At 47.4% G+C, this 23,249-nt stretch overlaps 1 protein-coding gene across 1 annotated transcript in view; it reads left to right on the forward strand.

The window, feature by feature from the left end:
• Positions 1–23,249, forward strand: part of LOC106538226 (heparan sulfate glucosamine 3-O-sulfotransferase 2) — a 107,147-nt gene that overhangs the window by 80,263 nt on the left and 3,635 nt on the right. The window lies entirely within an intron of this gene.

The raw sequence follows: 23,249 nt of genomic DNA on the forward strand, positions 1-23,249 counted from the left end.
CCTCACAAAGAATGCTTGCCAGAAGAGAGCCAAAATCAGTCCAAGAAGCAGGAGCATCATCCAAAAACATTTCCAAGAATCACAGGATGCCAAATTGGATAGTCAGTCAGTCTACAGGTCAAGAGTCACAAACAAGGAGCAAGAACATAACTTGGAGCCAAGACTTGAGAGCCAAATGGTTGTCTCTGACAAGGACAGTAAACACAGGAGCCAACTAAATCTGTCAGCAGCCAGCTGGCTGCAATTACTCATATCTTGGTGCCCTTTGTTTCATAAGAAGGTTCACTGAGGAACATTGTTCTTCTCACTTCAGTACGTGCTTGGGGATTGTGCCTTGTCATCTGACACTATACCCGAACAGGAGATTCCTGTGTCTGATCACCTTCAGTTGAATTCTGTCCTGCTGGGTCCAGAGGCTGATCATCCTGAAGCATGGGCTCATCTGAAGCCACCTCATCAAATTCAAGGTCAGAGTCAGACTCTGCATTGTGGCTCATATCAACTCTTCAGCTTATGATTAAAATTTTCTTTCAGGAATGAAGGCCGACTCACCTGGTGTTTTCAAACTTGTCATTCCAAAGATCTCCAATAATTAAGAAGTAGTTAATGAGCAATTTCCAAAAATGATTAGAAAATGAAGTTAGCAAACTTGGTGTCCTTTAAAATTCTTCATGGTTATGAGCAAATTGTCTAATGCCATCTCATGCCTGATGCTCATAGCTGTGGAAAACCACTTTCCCATGATTTCCTTGCAAGGAGCAGACCCCCAGAGTTTATGTGGGCAATCTCCCATCCTCTCCTTATTTGGAAATGTTCCAAGGACCTGGTCTATTCGCCAGTTCCTTGGTCTTTGATGTGGTGATCAGCTCCACTTTTGCAGCACTGTCTTCAGTTCACCAGACCTCCCCTGGAAGTCCACAGAAGGGATGATATTTGAAAGAATTTTGTACTGACACTGGTCAGAGTTTAAGTTAGCAGCCTTCCAGGCAGGAGGGCCAGTCTCTACTTGGATGCAAAGAGTTCAGCCTGGGAGCTTGACCAGTGGTATTGCTGTGTGGAATCCCTCTGCCCAGCTGCCTCCACAACAAATTCTATTGGAAGATTCCTTTGTCACTCCTTGGGGCTTCAGTCTACCCATGTGAGAGCCTTGCCCAGTGTGTGCTGAACCAAGGTGATAATGAGTTTAGCTAGAAATGCAATGGCCTTTGTTGAAAGACCAATGAATCTGCCAACATTGGACCATGCACCACAAAGCAGCTGAATGAATCCTGAAATGATGCAAAATCTCAAGCTGACTCTGGTGTTTCCCTGCCATCCTCTACCCAGACTAAGCAAGCCTTCCTCCTCTCCAAGGATTCATAGGCAGCTTTTCCTTTCAGCTCTTTGCCATCTTTTTTTTAAGATTTTTTTTTATTGTTTTAGTTAAACAAAAACACACAAAAAAAGAATCATCTTTCGTTACATCTTATAGAAAGCGTATCGATTGGTTACAAATATATTCCATGTGTTTCTTCCACAATCCTTACATCAGAGGTGGGTTCCTGCCAGTTCGCACCAGTTTTGTAGAACCGGTTCGTCAAATCTACCGAACCGGTTAAAAGAGGTTCCACCAGTGGACCTGGAAAGCAGGCCACACCTACAGAAGAGGTTCCAAAATTTTTTGAAACCCACCACTGACACACAGACAGACAGACAGACAGACAGACTCACAGAGAGAGAGAAAGAGAAAGAAAGGAAGAAAGAAAAAAAGAAAAAAAGAAAGAAAAAGTGAGAGAGATGAAAGAAAAAAGGAAAAAGGGACAGAGAGACAAAAGGAAGGAGAGAGAGAGAGAGAGAACACATGGCCGGCAAGCCACTCCCACCAGGTCACATGGCTGGCAAGCCACTCCCACAAAGGAGGCCACACCCACAGAGTAGGTTCAAAATTTTTTTGAAACCCACCACTGCCTTACATATACTTCATTCAAATAGAGTGGTACATTTTAAGTCAAGAAAGAGAAATTATGTATTTTACTATTCCTGTACCACAATTCTCATTTGATTACCATTATTTAAATATGTTTTTATCTAGAATCATTTATATTTAAAGACACAACCACCTACTGGCATTCATTTGCAGTTTCAATAGATCTCCAATAACATTACACCTTTATGACATATTCTAAAACAAATTCAGTTAAGATATCTAAGCACCCCCCCATAACACACCTGTATGTATCATTAAATATTATCCATTAACATTTCCTTGTTATTATTGTAGTTGACTAAAAGTTATTTACTCATGTTTATCTCACCTCTCCTCTCCACAGGCCCACACAATATTATACCTTTATAGCCATCTTTAAAGAATGATTTATTAATAAGATTTATAGGTCTTTTCCCTCAATCCCAAATTTGTTAATTACGTGCTAAGAAAATAAACATTAAACATCTAAGACAATCTAAGAAATGTTAACATTTCTACTTAACAATCACCAAAAGCATACATTAGCATTTCTATGGCTCGGTTATTTATCCTAACTAAGGTTATCATTTCACTATTAGGATCATAGTAAATTATATGTTAACGAATAAACATTCAATAGTAATCTAGAACAGTCTATAAAGTACTAAAATCTCTACTTATTAATCATCTATAATTAACTAGCTTTTTTTCATCAACTTGTATTATTAACCAGTGTCTTTCCAGTAACAAAATGGTCTTTCCTCTCTCGCCAGATGTATTGATTCTCTTTCCAGGACTTTTCCAGGGTTTAAGACTTCTCTCCGCGCTTTGTAACTTAAACGATCTCTCATGTAGTTTTGTTGTCCTTGAGTTGTTATTAATGTAAGCTTAACTTTGGTTGTTAGGTTTATTTCTGAATAGATTTGTCTTATTCACTCTGTCTTTTTCACTCTTTCTTTTTCTCCTGCATCTTGGAGTTTGGGGTGAAGCACCAGATTATCAAAGTCACTTTTCCAGCTTCCCTTCTTTCCACCTTCACTCACATTTACTCCATTAATAAGTTCATCTAACTTCTTATCTTTGTTTTCTATGTTTTCATTTGCTTCTTTAATTTCTGGGGCTGCAACTCCATCATCTTTTTTTGTGATACCCCATAATCTGTCCCATTTCTTGTCAAATCTCTCAAGTCTTTCTGAGATGTTTTGAAGTCCAGACAAAATGTTTTGAATTATCAAGTTTTCTTCCTCTGAGTATTGATCCATTTTTAGAGTAAAAAGAAATATAAAGAAAAAGCAAAGAAAGGAATTTGGTACTTTCTGCCACTCTAGCCCGTCACAAATTTTTGAAGAATATATCTATTTTTATTTTAAATCTTAAGCAAAAGTTGTTTTATGGCTTTCAAAGAAGAAGGGTTCTAATCTTTTTCTTTCCTTTTCCAATTCTTGCCAAAATATTTTACACACACAGCAGCAGTACACTATTTGTGACCTTGGGTCTTTATCAGGTTTTAAAAACAAGTTCCAAACCCTTCTGTTGCAAAGTCAGTGTAGTCAAATAGGAGTGAACAAAGGATACATTGTTACAACAGCAAAAGAAAAAAAAACTTCAGACTTAGGCTTCCAAGTGGCAGATTCAACTATTTTAAAAACTTTTTCCTTAAGTATCTTTAATATGATATTGTAACAAGTAGAAGGTAAATTTTATTAAAGTAAAAAAAAATAGTTTAAGCCAAAAAAGTTAAAGTAGTAAAAAGAAATAGAGAAAAAAAGATCAGTCCCTTCACCTCAAGCGGAGAAACAGGAAACGTTGCAATCACTTCAATCCACAAAACATCATTACAGGCAAGAGCAAAAAACTTTCTAAGGCAGTCCAATAGGGATTAAATACGCCGCTTTGTTCTTACTTAAGGGACTAATTTAGCTTAAGAAAAAAGTTTCTTAGGGCAATCTTCTAAAAGAAAAGAAAAAAAAACCTCACCAGATGGAACACTTTCACTTCTCTTTCTGGAGCCGTCCCCAACTATGTCAGCCTGGGGGCTGCCTGTTTGCCGCCGGCTGGAAGCGCTTCCCTTGGGTTGATCAGGGACTTTGCGATGTCCCTGCGACCAGCAAGGTCTTCTCTTCCCAGTCACCGTCTCTTCGGGACAGTTTAGGTTCTGCTGGACCGTCCAGGGGCAAAAGTGTCATCGGTGGATTCGGACTGTCAGATCCGCACGATGTAACATTGCGACGTTGGTTCCTCCTCCCAGCTCTTCGCCATCTTGATTGCTGCCATTCAGACATACTTCAGGTGTCCCAAACTGGAGGCAATAGTCCATACAACACAATTATAGGTAGGAAATGATAACTCTGAACTAAGCCATTGTTGTCCAGGATTTTACCTGCTTGTCTTGAAGTTGCATCATACTCTTGGTGTAAGTTCAGCTTGTGATCCACTTTGCCCAGTATTTACACTGTGTTTTGCATTTACTGCTTTAACTTTAACTTTAACTTTTAATAAATTTATATGCCGCCCAATCCCGTAGGACTCTGGGCGGCTTACAGAAACAAGTTAAAATAAGGAGTTAAAATAAAGAAACAATTTAAAAAGAAACAATTTAAAAACAACGCACCATACACTCAATCTGGGTGGGGCTGGACCTCATACATGAAGTCAACAGCCCCAGGCCTGCGGGAATAGCCAGGTTTTAGTGGCTTTTCGGAAGGCCAAGAGAGTGGTGAGGGTCCGGATCTCTACAGGTAGGTCATTCCACAGGGTTGGAGCAGCTACAGAGAAGGCCCTCCTCCGAGGAGCCGCCAGCCAGCATTGTCTGGTCGACGGCACCCGGAGAAGGCCCAGTCTGTGAGTTCTTATCGGCCATTGGGAGGTATGTGGCAGGAGGCGGTCTCTCAGATATCCAGGTCCTAGGCCATTTGGGCTTTAAAGGTGATGACCAGCACCTTGAAGTGTATGCGGAGACCAATCGGAAGCCAGTGCAGCTTGCGAAGGATAGGTGTAACATGGGTGTATCTAGGTACACCCAAAATCGCTCACGCGGCTGCGTTCTGGACTAACTGTAGTCTCCGAACACTTTTCAAGGGCAGCCCCATGTAAAGCGCATTACAGTAATCGAGCTAGAGGTGACATGGGCATGAGTGATCATTTGAAGTGCCTCCCAGTCCAGGTAGGGCTGCAACTGGTGCACCAGGCGAACCTGGGCAAAAGCCCCCCTGGTCACAGCCAACAAATGGTGTTCTAATGTCAGCTGTGAATTCAGGAGGACACCCAAGTTGTGGACCCTCTCTGAAGGGTGTAGGATTTCACCCCCCAGGCTAAGGGATGGAATATCTGGACTATTCTTGGGAGGCAACATCAATAGCCACTCGGTCTTGTCTGGATTGAGTGCAAGCTTGTTCGCTCCCATCCAGACCCTGATAGCCTCCAGGCACTGGCACATCACTTCCACCACTTCACTGAGTTGGCACGGGGCGGACAGATACAATTGAGTATCGTCCGCATACTGATGGTATTTGATCCCATGCCGGTGTATGATCTCATCCAGTGGCTTCATGTAGATGTTAAATAGGAGGGGGGACAGGACCGAGCCCTGCGGCACACCGTATTTAAGGGGCCTAGGGGTCGACCTCTGTCCTCCAACCAACACCAACTGCAACCTGTCCAAGAGGTAGGAGGAGAACCACCATAAAACGGTGCCTCCCACTCCCACCTCCTGCAACCGCCGCAGGAAGATACCATGGTCGATGGTATCGAAGGCTGCTGAGAGGTCAAGAAGCACCAGGATAGAGTAATGTCCTCTATCCCTGGCCCGCCAGAGATCATCGATCAGCGCAACCAAAGCAGTTTCGGTGCCGTAACCAGGCCTGAAACCCGACTGAAAAGGGTCTAGATAATCTGTTTCATCCAAGGACCGTCGGAGTTGAAAGGCCACCACCTTCTCAACAACCTTCCCTACAAAAGGGAGGTTGGAGCCTGGACGATAGTTGTTAAGGATAGCTGGGTCCAGAGAAGGCTTCTTAATGGAGGGGTTTCACCACCGCATCCTTCAGTGGGTGCGGGAAAGATCCCTCCCGTAAAGAGGCGTTAACAATCATCTGGAGCCAGCCTCGTGTTACCTCCCTGCTGGTCGAGACCAGCCAGGAGGGACACGGGTCCAATAGGCAGGTGGAGGCACTCACCACTCCCATGGCCTTCTCCACTTCCTCAGGAGTGACAGGCTGAAACTCGCTCCACAAAATCCGATCAAGGCCCTCCCCCGGCATCTCCACTGGAACTGTCCAAGGGGAGTTCAGGTCCATCCGAATCCGAGCGACTTTGTCCGACAGAAACTGAACAAATTCCTCAGCTCTACCCTGTAAGGGTCCTCCCGCATCCCTCCCTTTCAGGAGGGAGCGAGTTATCCTAAACAGGGCGGCCGGGCGAGATTCTGCGGACGCAATAAGAGCAGAAAAATGAGCACATTTTGCCACCCGTATCGCCACTAAATAAGTCCTAATAAAGGCTTTTAGTTGTGTTCGGTTAGATTCAGAGTTACTAGCCCTCCAATGTCGCTCTAGGTGTCTCTTTTGGCGCTTCATCTCCCAGAGTTCCTCGGTAAACCAAGGAGCCCTCCTGGATCCACTGCCGCAGAGAGGCTGCAAAGGTGCAATCTGGTCCAGTGCCTCAGCCGCCGCTATATTCCAAGCAGCGACCAAGGACTCTGCCGGGTTGTGTGCAAGGGAGTCCGGTATCTCTCCAAGTGCCGTCTGAAATCCCGAAGGGTCCATCAGGCGCCTGGGGCGGAACCACTTAATCGGCTCCCCCTCCCTGCAGTGGGGGAGTAGTTTCCGAAAGTCAAGCCTCAATAGGAAGTGATCTGACCATGACAAGGGCGAGATCTCTATGCCCTTCAGTTCCAGATCACGTCTCCACTGCCCCAAGAGAAACACAAGGTCGAGCGTGTGACCTGCTGTATGAGTCGGACACTGAATTACCTGGGTCAAGTCCATGGTTGTCATGGAAGCCATGAACTCCTGCGCTCCATCCGAGCGTTCACCAAGAGATGGCAGGTTGAAATCCCCCAGTACTATCAGTCTGGGGAACTCAACCGCCAGTCCGGCTACTGACTCAAGAAGCGCAGGCAGGGCTGTTGTAACGCAGCTGGGAGGTAGGTACATTAGAAACAAGCCCACTTGACCCCCTAGGTCCAACTTCACCAGAAGGGACTCACACCCACAGTCTCCGGAGCAGGGATCCCACGAGGGACTAATGACTCTCGGATGATGGCTGCCACTCCCCCACCCCTTTTCTGGTGTCGTGGTTGGTGGAGCACCTGAAACCCTTTTGGGCACATTTCTGAGAGGGGGACTCCTCCCTCGTGGCCCAGCCATGTTTCAGTAATACATGCCAGGTCTGCCCCCTCGTCTAATATTAAGTCCTGGACGAGGGGAGCTTTATGAATCACAGACCTGGTATTTAGCAACAGCAACCTGAGACCAGGGCCCTGACATCTCTTGCCACCTGGTTCTTGAGTTGAGCTATCAGGGCCGGAAGGAGGGATCGCTGTGATGTAGCGAACCCTCCTTCCCCGGTAATGGCTAGCCCTGTAACTCCCATCGTACCTGCCCCTCCCAAACGTATCCGGGATGCTCCGGCCCGGCCCCGTAGACCCCTCCTCCCTTCCCACGGCCCCCGTTCTCCACAGCAGGCCATTCATGGCATTCACTCGGGTGCCCAACATGTCATCCTCTGCTTGTTTCCTCGATTTTTCCTACCCCAATGTAGGACAGGATGTTTGCCAGTTGAATTCTGATGAAGTGATTTTTGCCCAACAAGATGAATTTCTATTCCAGCTTGTCAAGATCCCCCTGAATTGTGACATTGTCCCTCAAATAGTGCTATTCCTCTCCACCTCATCCCCCCCTTTATGTCCCCTCCAGTGTAATCCTCATCCACATCCATCATATCTATTGAATGCGCCAGGGGTGGCGTCGAGTCCTGCAGCCCCTTGATGTTTCTCTCCAGCGTGTTGCAGGCCCCATGAAGCAATCAAACTTATGGGCAGGATCATTCAATCAGCCCTGCATCCATGCAATGGCAGAGCCACGGCAGTCTGGTCATTGAGTGACAGACTAGGAATGCAGAGATGCAGCTGACTGTGAGGTGCTCCGACTTTTTCAGGCCTTGGATTCTCTTCTTTAAAAAACTTTATTTTACAACCTCCTTGCTAGAACCTCATGGCAGCCTTTGTCAAATGCTTTGTGAAGTCAAAGTATGCTGGATCCTCTGTGTTCCTGTCTTTAATTAAAATGACCACTTTATGAAACACAGAGATCCGGTTGCTTTAGCACAAATTGTTTTGGATAAATTCATGCTGTTTTTTTTTTTTTTTTTTTTTTTTTTTGCCAAGCAACGTATTTTTATCTGACCAAAAGCAGAACTAAATGGATCAATTATTTCCTGCAATTTAGAAAACAACCTTCCTGTTGCTACAGCCTGAAATGGCATTTGCGTTTTGTGTAGCTACATTGGAATGTTACTTCAAATTCACTTTCTAGTTAGCCACTGTAGCACAATCCTTTTCACCAGAACTTCTGCCCAGCAGGTGTTTCCCCATCCTATCCTTATGCCTTTTGTTTCCTAGATGGAAAACCATCATTTCATTCTGTTCTCATATATATATCTCAATAAAACATTTGATAAAGCAGTGCAACTTTAAGACATGTGGACTTCAACTCCCAGCATTCTGGGAAATGGTCCCTGTGCCTTAAAGATGCCAAGGCTGAGAATCACTATGATAAAGAGTTTCATGATATTTGGAGGGAACAAGATGGATAAAAGTTAGCAAAAGTCCAAGGATCTGCAAAAAAAAACCCACACACACACACACAAAATGTAATTGCAGTCTGCCATCTTCTGTACTATAAACTACCCAGAGTTTGTAAGGGAAGAGAGACCTTTTGAATTTCAAATGGCACCAAACTGGGGGTTTGGTTAACACCACAGAGATGGCAACACTGTTCAGCAGATGTGAACCAAATCAAACAGGATGATATTCAGTGATGACAAATATCCTGCATCTGGCTAGGAAAAATCAGCTGCAGGACCGAGGAGGCTTAGTCTAGTTTTAGAGCATGTAAAAGGATTTAGGGGCCCTGGTGGACCTCAATTCTATGAGCAAGCAGTTTTGTGTGCATGAGACAGAAATCAAGACTTTCTTGGATTCAGTAGCTGAGATCAGTCGCCTCAAAGCCACCTCAGGGGGGGGGCGCTTTCTTTGATTTCCAATCAATTCTAGCATCATTGCCAGCATAATAGGATGGCTCCTCAGGCCCCAAGGAATCAACCAGGCCTCTATTTGATGACCTGTCACAATGCCTTGGCATAGTTCTCATTATAATGATGCACAGAACATAGAATAATAGAGTTGGAAGGGATCTTGGAGGTCTTCTAATCCAACCCCCTGCTCAAGCAGGAGATCCTGTACCATTTCCAATCTCTTCTGTCTCCAGTGATGAAGCACCCACAACTTCTTGAAGCAAGCTGTTCCACTGATTGATTGTTCTCACTGTCAGGAAAGTTCTCCCTAGTTTTAGGTTGCTTCTCTCCTTGATTAGTTCCCACCCTTCGCTTCTCATCTTGCTTTTTGTTGCTTTGGAAAAATAGCTTGACCCAATCATTGCAGGAGCCCTCAAATATTGGAAGATGCTATCATGTCACACACACCCTTCTTTTCATTAGATGACAGATAACCAGTTCCTGAAACTGTTCTGCACACATGCAGATGGCGGTGCATTGGTCTTCTATTCCATATTAGTCTCCTCCTCTGTTTAATCATGATAGTTTTCTACTTGACCATGAATAAGAGAGCTTTTAACCAGCCATTGTTTTCATGCCTTCCTCACAATCCTCCAAGGCAAATTTCACATTTACGTTTTAGCTTCCATGTAGATTGAGTTGGATCTGCACCTTCAGGTCCCTGTGGACTGCAGAACAATGCAATTACTTTAACTCGAGGATTTCTGCATCATTAATCAGTACATAAAATTCAAGGAAAGCTTTCAAAAGGCAATATTTCCAAGGCCTTTTCTATCCAGGCATCTCCATCTGTATTGGCACTTGAAATTCCAGCTGAAGATGAGACACTTTGAGCCCCTTCTAAGGACAGATGTTCCTGGGGTGAGTGGATCTGCTGAATGGGACCTTCTGTTAGTGTGAAAGTTCAATTGTCATTTCAAATCGTTAAAGACTCTGTTTACCAGTAGCTGCATTATTCCAGCACTTCTTCTTGTGTTCCCAATTTTGATTAAATTAAGGACAGAAACATTCCTGATCAAGCTGTCCATTCTTCAACAGCTTGGCATGTAGAGAATGTTAGAATTAAAGAGGGGAGAAGCCAACTCCCATTTCAACGTTTTGTCCCAATTCCGTCATAATGATTCCATTAATGGACCAATCCTTTCCTTGACTTTTTTCTTGTTTTTTACATGTTGAAAAGGCTTTTTTGTTGTTTTTGACCCTTAGTCGCAAGCCGTGGTTCAATTTGAGCCTTAGCTTTACTGACTTCATATTTGCTGGCTCAGGCTATTTGCTGATAGTTATGTGCCCCTTTTCCCACTTTTTATGCTTGTCCTTTTTGTCCTATGGATTGTCAGCTTCAGGATTGTTAGTCTCAGGATTCATGAAGCCAGGATTCATTTGAGGCTGATCAGCCACCAACAATTCCTGTTCAGCTAGAGCAGTCAAACGATGGGGCACGAACCACCCCACTCCTACCCCACCCCAGCTCCAGGTCTAGGCACAGGCAGTGGCAAGCAGGACAATGCTTCTCAATGAGGCTCCTCACTAGGCAGAGGGCAAGCCTTGAGTAATTGCAGCCAGCTGACTGCAAGCAGATTTAAGTAGCTGCTTTGCTTTGAGTCTTAGTTCAGTGTTCTAGCTCATGACTCTTGGAGTGGCCAACTATCTAACTGGGCATTCTGTGACCCCTGGAAAGTATTTAAACTGCTTTCTTGCTTCTTGGACTGCATTTGCTACTTTTCAGGGCAGCTAAGCATTCTTTGCTAGGTACATGAATTACGATCTGTCTGCAGTTTTCTGCCTAAACTGCAGTAAATACTTCAGCACAGTGGTGGGATTCACTTTTTTTTTTACTACCAGTTCTTTGGGCATGGCTTGGTGGGCGTGGCAAGGGAAAGATACTGTAAAATCTCCCTTCTCTCCCCATTCCAGGAGAACTTTAGTGCAAAATCCTCATTCCCTTCCAATCAGCTGGGACCGGGAAGGCAGAGAATAGATGGGGATGGTGCCAGTCAGAGGTAGCATTTACCGGTTCTCCGAACTACTCAAAATTTCTGCTACCGGTTCTCCAGAACTGGTCAGAACCTGCTGAATACCACCTCTGCTTCAGCACCTCAATAACTATGTGGGTATGCATGGAATCTTGAGACAGGTTGGTGAAATGCCATGGTGTTCAGGAGCTGGTTTCCCCATCCTTGGTTGCCATTAAATTGCCAGGATTCCATAGACAGAAGCAATTCCATTTCTGTAAAGGAAATCAATGCTTTTTCAAGAGGCAACTGGACCTTCTTGTTTTTCTTTGAAGACATTTTGCTTCTTTTCCAAGAAGCCAGGATGACAGAGAATCTCCATAGACATTCCAAAATCAGAGTTGTCTACCTCACCACCACTTCTCTCCCCCTTCATGGTGAGAGCCTGACATGACTCTGTCCATCTTGATTAGACATCTCCAATTGTATTGGATCATCTGCATTTGTTCAATATATTTTTTTAATCATGGGACTTATTTTCCATCTTTCCCACAGATTTTCCTTATCAATATAGACTTTAGGAATTTGACCCCAATTTCTTTCATTTAACAGCCTGGAAGGTCTCAGATCTCTTCAGAGCCAAGGTATAAGAGATCCCGCTTGCTCCGTGCAAGCCCATCTACAGGGACTTTTCATTGGAGCTAAATGAAAATTATTTTAGGTCTTTGCCAAATCTGATTTCTAGTTTTTGGAATTTCTTTTATAGCTGAAATGGCCTGATATGTGCACTCTTCTATTATTATATAGCTGCAGGTGTGGCTTCTTTTTACACAATTAGCGCAATCCATTTCCTTCAGTGTTTGATGGAGGCCTGCCTTGTCTCTGCTCCCTGGTTTGTCTGACCCCCTTTTCTTGGATCCAACTCCTGGGGCTCTATGGCACCACCGTCTACTTTGCACAAGGGCTGGAGGCCACGATGCTGCCCAGCCTGGGGGAGTGCAACCTGGTGAAGGTGGCGGAACTGGTGGAGGCCTCCTTCAGCCCTTACAAGCCCTTCCAGCTGCAGTACCGGGCCATGGAGGAAGAGAACCTCCTCATCCAGATGAGCGCTTTTCCTCTGGAACATGGGGAAGTGATGGACTGTGTCCAGGAGTTGAGCCATTCGGTGAACAAGCTCTTTGGCTTGGCCTTGGCGGCAGTGGACAACTGCCTCATGCTCACCAACGGGCTGGGTATGAGTGGACTCCTTGGGGCCCTGCAAGCCCTTTTCAGCAAGTACGCCTCAGACTTCAGTAATGCCCTGCAGTCAATCAGGAAGAAATGCCGGCTGGATGATCTCCCTACGGATTCCCACTTCCAGGAAGACTGCTTTCCAGAACGCAGTTTGGATAATCGCCATGAAACAACAAACACCTGTGGGGAGCTCCTGCGACAGTGTGGAGACCTGGAGCAGCAACTGGCCAACAGGATCCTCTCCAGGGCAGGGAAGTTCCTCTTGGAGTCCTACCAGTGTCCACATGTTTCAAAGTCTTGGCTAGCTCTCTACGGTTCCTAGGAGCTGTGACTGGCACAACAAAAGGATTCCATGCCTGCCACGGGGATTCCCTCTTATTTTTCATAGCATAGGGAGATGTTTACTTTCTCTACAAATTTTCTCTACATTTCTCTACATGGGAATCAAGATGTTTTCTCTAGTGCCTGTTTGGAGGGGAGAACTGCCTCCGTGTCTGGTCTCCAGGTTGGCCAAACGGAGCTCATGCAAAGGCATCGGCATCCTGGTCTTAGTTTTCCTTCTAAGAAGTAAGGTCTGTCTTCTCCTCAATTTCTGAGTAATATTAGCCACTTGTGGACTTTCTTACCAGTGTTTAATCATAGAGCTGGAAGGGATTTGGAGATCTTCTAGTCCAACCCCCTGCCCAGGATGGGAGTCCTATTCCAACCCTGACCAATGGCTGTCTAAACTTTTCTTAGACCTCCAGCGATAGAGCTCTTCCATTGACTAATTGTTCTCACTACCTTTCTTAGATTCAGGTTGGATCTTCCACTGATGGGCTTTGTTGCTTCTTGTCCTCCTGTGGCGCTTTGGAGAATAAATCAACCTGCTGACAGCCCTTCAAATATAGGAGGAAAGCTACAGTCTCTTGGTACCTACTCTCCTTAACCATTCATTATACAATTTAGCCTCCAGACCCCTAATGGTCTTTGTAACTCTTCTCTGTACTCTTTCTAGAATGTTTTTTTTTTTTGTATTATGGGGACCAGACCTGAATGCAATATTCGAAGTATGGCCTCAGTAGCTGAGATAGAATGATACTAACACTTTGCATGATCTTGATGCCTTGATTACCAAATAATTTCAAGTAAACTTGTCCACCTCCTATGCTAGTCATTTCCCATATGGGTGAATCTCAGATACTGTGAGGAAGAAGACGTGGTCATTCCTCCGAGGCTGCTTTTTTATGACCATCTGGGGATTCATATCCTGCCTCAGGATCTTTCTCAGTCCTGAGGGGCCTTGTGGGGAAGGAGTTGAGCATCTGGCTCCAGCTGAGACCATGTGGAGAAGAAGATAATGATGGGGAAGGAATAGTTGTTGTGGAGGCCTCCTTCAGCCCTTACAAGCCCTTCCAGCTGCAGTACCGGGCCATGGAGGACAGAATTGAATCTGTCCACTGTGAACCTCTGGGAAAGGCTGTTGACTCTTCCCCCTTCTGAAGGGAGGGGGACTTGCACAAGATGTCAAGTCAGGCTCAAACTCTGTAGTCCCCAGAGTCTTTTTCCTCCAAGCCTTTCCACATCTTGCTTTCTTCTGGATCTGTTGGGCTTCTCCATGTCCTTCCTGATGTCTGATGGACAGAAGTAGACAGGAGCACTTTGGCCCATGCAAAAGAGAGAAGAAGGGCGACTTTTCTTGGACTTGATTCCCTTGTGCCACTCTTTTGTTTCTGGCCAACATGCAGGGCAGGTTTTATTCAACAAAGCAATGCATGGAAGCCAAAGCAAGCCCTCACCCCTGACTCGGGGATATTGAGTGCCTGGACGCCTGCAGAGGAGTGGCAGGAGAGCACCTTTGTGTCTAAAAAGGACAAAAAGGAAAAAGGCATAATGAGAATTTTGGCCTTGGGTATAGCTGGAGGCATAGAATAAATTTGTGCCATTCCAGCATGCATGTTTTGACATCCTTGTGTCCACTGTTGGGAAGCAAGTGTGAAAACTAGGGTTTATGTGCCTTTACAATCAACAATTCATCAGAAGCTGCCTCCTCATCCTTTCCCAGACTGCTTTTTCTCTGCTTCAAAGGGTCTGCCTCTGCTTTCCTCTTTCTGACTAAGGCATCAAGATGCAGCCTGAGCTGACAGGAGGAAGGAGGGGCTGCTCCCTGTGGCCTCTGCTCTCTCAGGCCACAACTGGCTGCTTTTTCCTTGGGAGGAAAATCCTTCAGATGCAGCCCAGTGATATGGAGCTGAAATTCAGGCTTGGCCTGCTCGGCTTTCTGGTCGACTCCTCCTCTTGCCAAGGCTCGCTGCCTCCTCCTCCTCCTCGCCCACCAGAATTGCTTCAAAGCCTGTGAGATAAGCCAGTGTTTGCAAATACGAGGCTCCTCTGAACACCAAATATGCCTTTGATTACCTCCTCCAGCTAATGAACCATTGTTTATGTGGGAGACGTGTTCGCTCCTTGGCATGTGGTGAGATCTGCTCTCCTGCAGCATCTCAGCGGGGAAGGATGGCAGAGTGACATTTGCTTGGCAGCAGATGGATTTCAGTCGCGCTTGCCTGCTCGGAAGAAAATCCGGGAGGCTGGTTGGCAGGATCCATCTCCAAGAGATTCTGCTTGCCTGTGGGAGGGTGTCACCCCGTCAGCCTCCCTGGCATAGCATTCTTGGTGGGCAGGTACTGCGGAGACCAACCATGGGTGGGCACAGCTGCCTGTTTGAGCTGGCAGAGCGAGGGGGAAGCCCGATGGTGCCATTAGCAGAAGAAAGATGCCTCTGGCAGGCTGTGGGATGGGCCTTCAGTCTCTAAGCACGGAGCAGAGCCGGTCCGATGGATGCCGAGAGGGAAGCCAAGCTGTTCCAGGCAACTGAGTGGGATCCAGGGCTGGAATGAGCGTCATAAATCTTGATTATTCTCTGTCTCAGCTGAGGCGAACCAAATGCCGCAGACAGGGATGGAGTCCACATCTTGCTGAAAACAGTGAAAAATCTGATTAAATGTATAAACTTATCTAAATAGCATTCTGTCTCCATCAGCGCCTGAACTGTCACCCTGGTGGGCGTCCACAGGCGTGGCTGTTTTGCTGGAGCAGACCCCTTCCCACAAGATGGGGCAGGAGCTGTCTGAGCACACACCCCCGCTGCCCCTGGGGCCTCTGCTGCAGTAGCGTCGGTCATAAACATCCCCTGAATTACCAGCCAGCCGGGGTCTCTCTTTGACTGCCCCTTGGTTGCAGTGGAGCATTTCCCCCACCCCCAGTAAATGAGGCAGAGGCCATTATGCAGCCGGCCAATCCACAAGGGGCGAGCAGGGCCTCCAATAATGGGAAGCCGGGAATTACCGCTTCTGCATGCATAATCAATGGGAACTGGGAGGCAGCCTGGGTTTGTGCTCAGGTGCAGCTGGCCTTGAAGCTGAAGCCAGCCAGCCAGGGTGAGCCAGACAGGGCCAGGCTGGACATGGCTGAGCTGCTCTTGTGATCCCAGGGGGAGGGGAGGCTTCAGCCCAGCAGGCAAGAAACAGGGGTGTTGGTAGTGCTGGAGGAAGGGAATCCCCAGCTGCCAGGAAGGAGTTTCGTTTCATTTCGTTTATTGGTTTTGTATGCCGCCCACTCCCGAAGGACTCCGGGTGGCTCACAATAAAACAGGGGAGGGGATAATAAGACAGTACAAACAATATTAAAATACACAACAGTCACAATTGAAGCGGGGCTGGATGCTTCAACAGCCCCCAGCCTGCCGGAACAGCCAGGACTTAGTAGCTTTACGGAAGGCCAGGAGGGTAGCACGGGGAGCTCGTTCCAGAGGGCCGGGGCAGCAACAGAGAAGGCTCTCCCCCGGGGGATCACCAGTCGACATTGGCTGGCAGATGGAACCCGGAGAAGGCCGAGCCTGTGTGATTGAATCGGTCTTTGGGAGGTAATTGGCAGGAGGCGGTCTCTCAGGTACCCAGGTCCGATGCCATGTAGGGCTTTATAAGGAATAACTAGCACCTTGAAGCGAGTCCGGAGACCAATGGGCAGCCAGTGCAGCTCGCGGAGGATAGGTGTAACGTGGGTGAACCTAGGTACACCCACAATCGCTCGCGCGGCTGCATTCTGGACTAGCTGAAGTCTTCGAACACTTTTCAAGGGTAGCCCCATGTAGAGGAGTTTACAGCTCAGGGTCAGAAGATGACATCGGAGGGCCTAGGGGGATGTTCTTGGCATGCCTTGTTTTTGCTTGACCAATGGACCACCAGGTTTCCTCCGGAAACCACTTCAGCCAGGGGAATCTGGATTGTCCTCTCCCCAGAACACAGCACCAGGCACCCCTCCCCTGGCCCAACATGGCCTGGGCTGTGGAAGAGCCATCGGAAGGCTGGGTTGGGAAGGCAGCATTGGGCACTGGCTGCCCTGGGGGTTAGAAGTGCCTGTAGAGCCTCTGGTGCCTCCTGCACCCCAGGGCCTCAGCATTGTGAGGGGGCTCCAAAGCACCGTTGGATCACAGTGTCTAAGAGGGTATCTGGACTCCCATTGGTGCCTTTGTCTCATTTTATCGCTGGAAGGAGCCCACAGCTTATTTGGAGTGAGGTCTCGCTCCAGCTGCCTCTCAGGGGGATCCTGCTCCTGCTGAATTTCCTAAGCCCACCCAAAACCCTGGAGAAATTAGGTCACATCCCCAACAGGCCCCATCCGTGGCTCATTTTTCACTTTGTGTGTTCAGTTGTGGCTTTTTTCCTTAAAATGGATGCTCTAAGAGTACCAGGCTGGCTTCATTATTGTAAAATATTCACACACGATTCGTGCACTAACTAGGATTGTTGACTATTTTTACTTTTATTATGATGCTTCTGTTTTAAACTTAGATGGGATGATATAGGTTAATTTCCCATGATTTGGAAATTATACTTCCAAACAATATATTTGCCCTTCATGCAGCCACATCAAGCTGCTGACTCATTCCCAGCTTGTATCACTGCTGGTCCAAAATCCTCTCACATATTTGAAGCATCTCAGTCTCCTTCATTTGATATCCAGGACATTTTTCTTCCTTTTTCTCAAGTGAAGAATTTCCTAATGATCTGTTAAATCTCAGCCCATTTCTCTAAGCTACCAAGAATTTTTTTGTCTTCTACACTTCCTCCTAATTGTATCTCAGACTTGATTGACGTTCCCTCCAGCTCCTCTACTAAGTCATTAATGCAAGCATAGAAGGGTAGAAGGCCTGGGAGCATTGTGAGCATTCCTTCGGTTCAGCCACTCAGTTGCCATGCCATCCAGCTACACCCTGGGTGAGAAGTTAGTAGTTTAGGGCACCAGGTTCTTAACACAGGATTCCTTTCCAAAGGCTACATTCATTTTATTTGAGAACATCTCCCACATTCAATGCTAAGACTTTCCAGTTTTCTCCCCTTTGAATTTTGAGTAAAGGAATGGGATATGGGAACTTTCCATCTGCTGTGGAGGTGTTAGAAGCTGCCAGTTGCCTTTCATAGGCTCACTAGGGGCACCTCTTGCGTTGAGGCCAAAAAACGGATTATGTGTACAGGGGACACGCAGTGACCGGAACTGAAAGCGGCCCTCTGGTTCCCATAGATTTTCTTTTCAGTATATTTTCCAGATCCATCTGGCAGTTGCTGTAGCAACTTGGACCTTCTCATCCCCCTTCTTCTATTTTGGATTCTACCAATTTGCTGCTAAAGTTAGTATCAGAAAACCTTGAAAAGTATGTGTTGAATGTGGGGAGGGAAGCAGCCCTAGTGTTTTTGTTATACACCTTCATATTTTGAGGGATAACTTCAGGTTGGCACAGGAGGCAGCTGGGTTGCGAAAAGAGATCAGCCACCAGTGTTATCAGATCAATTCATATTGTGCCTCTTCTCAAAAGCGGCAGCTGTTTGATATGACTCGAGGCTTCTAGTTCTTCAGCGGCCTGGCCCACAGGAGTGGGCATGCTGCCTTCTCCTCTCCACGGTGTAGCTACACTGTGATGCAACAATAAGAGGTGGCTGTATTGGGGAAGGCTTAAGAAATTAAAAGAAAAAAACAGTGTTTTTCTCTTGTACAAATATACTTTCTCATGGCTGTTGGAAGAGTTGTCTCTTCCTTTTTACTCCCAGAATTCTGGAAAATGAATAAACCAAGTAGCTGGAAATTTGGTGGCATATAAATTTAATAAATTATATAATTAATTATATGACCAGTTAGGATAGATAAAGAGGAGAAAACAGATGGCAACATACAGCAGGCAGATAGAATCAGGGGCTTCAGAACTTAAGGTCACCTTAGCTGGAAAGAGATAGCTAATGAGTCAGGGTGGAAACTTCTGCTAAATCCAGAGGCTAAACCAGAAATTAGGGTGTAACGTATCACAAAGTTTATGCAATGACTAAGTTTGCCATGCTCTCCTCATCAGCATCAGAAGAGGTGCTTTGAGGATCCATGAATTGGGGGACAACAGGATGGCCACCTGATCTCCTCTTCCCCTTGAATTTCTACAGAAAGATTCCAACAAAAACAGGCACCCGGTTGGAGCAGTTTCATCTCATGCTGGTTTGCTGGGCTTTGGTTTACCATGTTGGGTGAAGCCAGCCATTGTGGTTTGGAGCAGTGTGGGAAGCCAGCCAGTACGCAGGAGAGGCACCGGATGTGTGTCTTTTCTACTGTGAAGCTTTCGCGTGCACTGCCTTTTGGGGCTCCAGAATGGCTCGGAGCTGTTCATTTGTGCTGGGTTGAAGTCACCCAAGCAAAAGCCTGGCTGTCCTTGGAAAGAGCAGTCGGGATTTGTAAAAGCGTCAGCAACCTGGCCTTCTTTTGAGTTTTGATTTTGTGAGGACAGGGATGATGGCGGCAGAAATCTGCCATTGTGCAATTTCTGTAGAGATGCCAGGCTTGGGAAAATGGGGCATGGGGTAGGAGTGCTCTTGTGGACGAGGTTTGGGTGGCACTAGAATAAGGAGGGTCCACAGGACTGGCTGCCCTCGGGGGGCGGGCAATGTGAATGACTCAGCATTAAGGCAGGGATCGGTCTTGGCAATTATTATTAATCTCCCGCCTACGTGACGTCTGATGAGCTGTTTGTGGATAACATGAAATTGGGAAGTCTTGTCAATGCTCAAGATGGCAATGCGATTGCAACTTAATCTGACAGGTTGGGAGACTGAGCTGAGAGGACAAAGGTGTCCTTCAGTACGGTGAAAAATACAACATGTAGAAGAAAAAATTAGGGCATCTGAGAAGTATTTGGGCACTGAGAATAAGTTGAACATGAAGGAGAGGGGATAAGGCCTGGCTGCATTAGAAGAGAAATATGTAACATCTGGAATGCTGTGTACAGTGCTGGACGTCTGTTTTAAAAGGATATGATGGGTTAGAAGAAGCCAAGAGGAGGACAATGAAGATGATGCAGGATCACTGGTGGGATTCAATTTTTTTAATACCGGTTCTGTGGGTGTGGCTTGGTGGGCGTGGCAGGGGAAGGTTACTGAAAAATCCCCCTTCCCTCCCAATCAGCTGGGACTCTGCAGGCAGAGAATAGATGGGGGTGGGGCCAGTCAGAGGTGGTTTTTACTGGTTCTCCAGAATACTCAAAATTTCCCCTACCGGCTCTCCAGAACTGGTCAGAACCTGCTGAATGACACCTCTGTGCAGGATGTTGAGGTTTTGCCCTCAGAGGACAGACTGAAGGGACTTGGGAGGAACAAAGACTGAGGGGAGTGTGATAGATAGCTCAGCTTTATAAAGGGAAGTCATGGAAAGAACCAGAAATAATGAGGACAAGTTGCAACTATTCAGATTTTGCTTGAATATGAGAGAAAACTCCCTAAGGGGAAGATCTGTACCACAGTGGAACAGGAATTAATGCTTTCCCCACTCTGGAGGTTTTTGAGAACCCGGGCAGTCATTCCCAAGGATGGTTTTCCTGATTTTCCTGCACATTCTCAGGAAGTGCTGGGCTAAATCAGCCACAGAAACCATCTCCTTTTCAAAGAGAGTAATTGGGAAGCCAAAGTTTAAAGTCTTGGTTGGGGACTCATTCATACATCTGATGTTCAGGCCAAGGTGGCTTGCTGTTTGTTGAGGGTCACTGTGGAGCTCCATCTTGGGGCCACCAAGAATGGCAGAAGCCAGATCAAGGGAGCCCAACAATAAAAGTCCTTCAGAAGTAGCACCACCACCAGTGTAAGCCAACATTCTCCAGGACTGGCCTGGAAGAGGACCTGAAGGAGGCCAACATCTATGGGACTTCTCTGGTCCCTGAGAAGCATTTACTCCCATCTCTCCATTGGCTGCTTTTGCTGTGGCTCTAGAGAGCACAGAAACACCCACACCACTCTCTCCTCCCCATTCTTGTTCAGGGGCAATGGCAGCTTTGGGGAAGGTGCTTCGTGACTTACCATCCCCCACCAGACAATCTATTCCTTCCTTCGGCTTACTAGGGAAAAGGGGGGGGGGAATTGCCTACCTTCTCTGTTCCTTTGCCTTACCTCAGCTGTTCCCCTCATGCAGACTTCTAGCAGGCTCAGGAATTCCCAGATGTTCTGGGTACCTTCAATCTTTGGCTGCCATTCAACCTCTGCAGCTGTTTCTGGTTCCCCTCATGTGTTCTTACGGCTTCTCTCAATGCCAGTTGTGTGCAATTATTTTCCACAGACACGAGCTGCCTCATCCGGAGCCCAGGGAGATACACCAGGCAGGCCAAGGAAAGAGCGAGCTGCTTCTCCTATGCCAGGCCTCCGTGTGAGGCAGGAAGAGCCTCCCTGCCATGGCACGCAGCCCAAGGGGGCCAAGCTCCTTTGGTTCTAGTGGGGTATCTTCCTGCAGAGTTGCTCAGGCAGGTGCCCACCAATGCCATCCATCAGATCTGTTGCTTTCATCCAAACACAACACAATTCCCACCCACCCCCTTTGAGATACCTGTCCTTGAGGTCATCAGTCTTTGATGCATCCAGCCTTTTGAGTCAGGCCAGAGCATGACCCCCCGGAATGGCAGCTGTAGAGTTTTGGTTGTTTACTGGCAGAAACTGGAGGGAGGGATTGAAACAGTTCTCAGCATTAATGCTTTTAGTCTTGATTATGGATTCAGAGATCAGACAGAGGCTTACCAGATGCTTCATCTGTGCAAAATGGAACAGCAACGGAGGGGGTCCTTTCCTTCCCGTTCAGTGGGACAAATTCAGCCCCAGGAGTTTGGCTCCCCTGCTGCTTCAAACAGGCGCATCCCTTTGAAAATATCCTCGCCAGGAGAAGTGGGTGGGAGATCCCCACTGCAACATGAGATTTGCACCACTCCAGTCCTCCCCCCATTTCTGGCAGCCCCCCTTGGTTGCCCCTTCCACCCCTCCCCCACTCCTGAATAATGAGTAGGCTGCCCAGGCAGAGAGGGTGATGCAGCCACTGGACAGGAGAACCCACTGGACAGGCATGAACCGTGGAGGAAGGCGGGAGACATACAAATTCAGGCAGGCTCCAAAATTGGAACAGCCCTGACAAAAGCATCACTTCCTCTCCAAGGATTTTGCTTTTAAAAGCAGCATTTGCTGAAACCAGGAAGAGAGAAGAGGAATTTCCTGCTGCCGGCAAGATGCAGCCTCTGCTGGCATGAAGCAAAAATCCAGACTGGAAATGTTGGTTATTTCCCAACACAGCAATTGGGAGACTAGGGCTCCCCCCAGCAAAGGGGGGAGGTGTTCCTAATCTCAACCCAGAACCAGACAGCCCCACCGAGGATTGGGTGGGGGGACCAAGCCCCTCCCTGATCCAGCCTTGCTCTCCCAGTGAGGCAGGGCCTCCAAGTGGGTTGAACCAGGATGGGGGATGGGCATCAGGGCAGGATCCTCTGTTGGAACCATCATATATCTCCCTCCCTCCAAAGCAAAGGGCAACAGAATCTGCAGAGGGGGAGGCTGGTGGAGGGTGCCCCGTTTTCTGCCAACTTTTCCTTTGGGCCAGAAGGAAATCCTCGGGAGGGGGGGCACGGCACGGAACCCCTCTCCACAATGCTGTAAATGGCAGCCTTTCCTTACCACCGTGTCCAATGGGCAGTGGAGGAGATGCTCCTTGGCTGCCCATCCTCTTGCCTAGGGTGGGGTGGGGGGCTTCTGGGTGTTCCACTTGGAAGAGCGGAGGCCAGCTTGTGAGGAATCTCCCTTTTTCCCATCTTCCTTCCTGCCCCCCCCCCCCCCCGCGGAGGTCCATTTTGGAGCCAGCCAGTCAAGCAGCTGAGGAGCCGCATTCTGGCCAGGGGCTACCAGGGAGGTGGCCCAGCAAGATGGGACAGGCTCTGGCAAGGCTCTGCTGAGGGGGGTGCTCCATGCAGGAGCTTTCCTCTGTACCCCAGTAGGTGGGCCTCTTTGAAAGCTCTTGTTCTGCTCCTGAGCAGGTCAGAATTGAGCGGCTGAGTTTGAGGCCATTGTCTGGCAGGAGCCCACCCACCCCCCCGGCCACCCCCTAGGCTTCAGGTTCAGGGCCAGTTGCCCCCCCCTTTCCCTGAAGTGGCTGGGAAGTTTCTCTTGAAACCCCACAGCCATTAATTATTGACAAGGCCTGGGAAGGTGAGATAAAAGGCAGTCATTGCTCCTCGCCTGTGAGATAGTAAATACATTTAATTACGGGACAAGCGCTGAGGGATCTCTGCCTATACTAGGTTTATTAGCAGAGACATTTAAAAGCATGTCATCATAACAAAAAGGTCTCGTGTAATCCTAAATGTTCCACTTTGATGCAAGACTCCGAAGTGAATAGACTTAATTGAGCAGATGGCGGCGGCTGCTCGGGCTGGGACTGGCGGCTTTTATGGCCAATTAACTTCTGCCTGCCGAGCTCCGCGGTGAAGGGCGGCCTAACGGCTCCCCGGGACCCCG

The sequence above is a fragment of the Thamnophis sirtalis genome, unplaced genomic scaffold (genome assembly GCF_051295495.1).
Source record: "Thamnophis sirtalis isolate CommonGarterSnake01/CBP01778 unplaced genomic scaffold, rThaSir2_p1.2 scaffold_14, whole genome shotgun sequence".
NCBI classification, from domain to species: domain Eukaryota; kingdom Metazoa; phylum Chordata; class Lepidosauria; order Squamata; family Natricidae; genus Thamnophis; species Thamnophis sirtalis.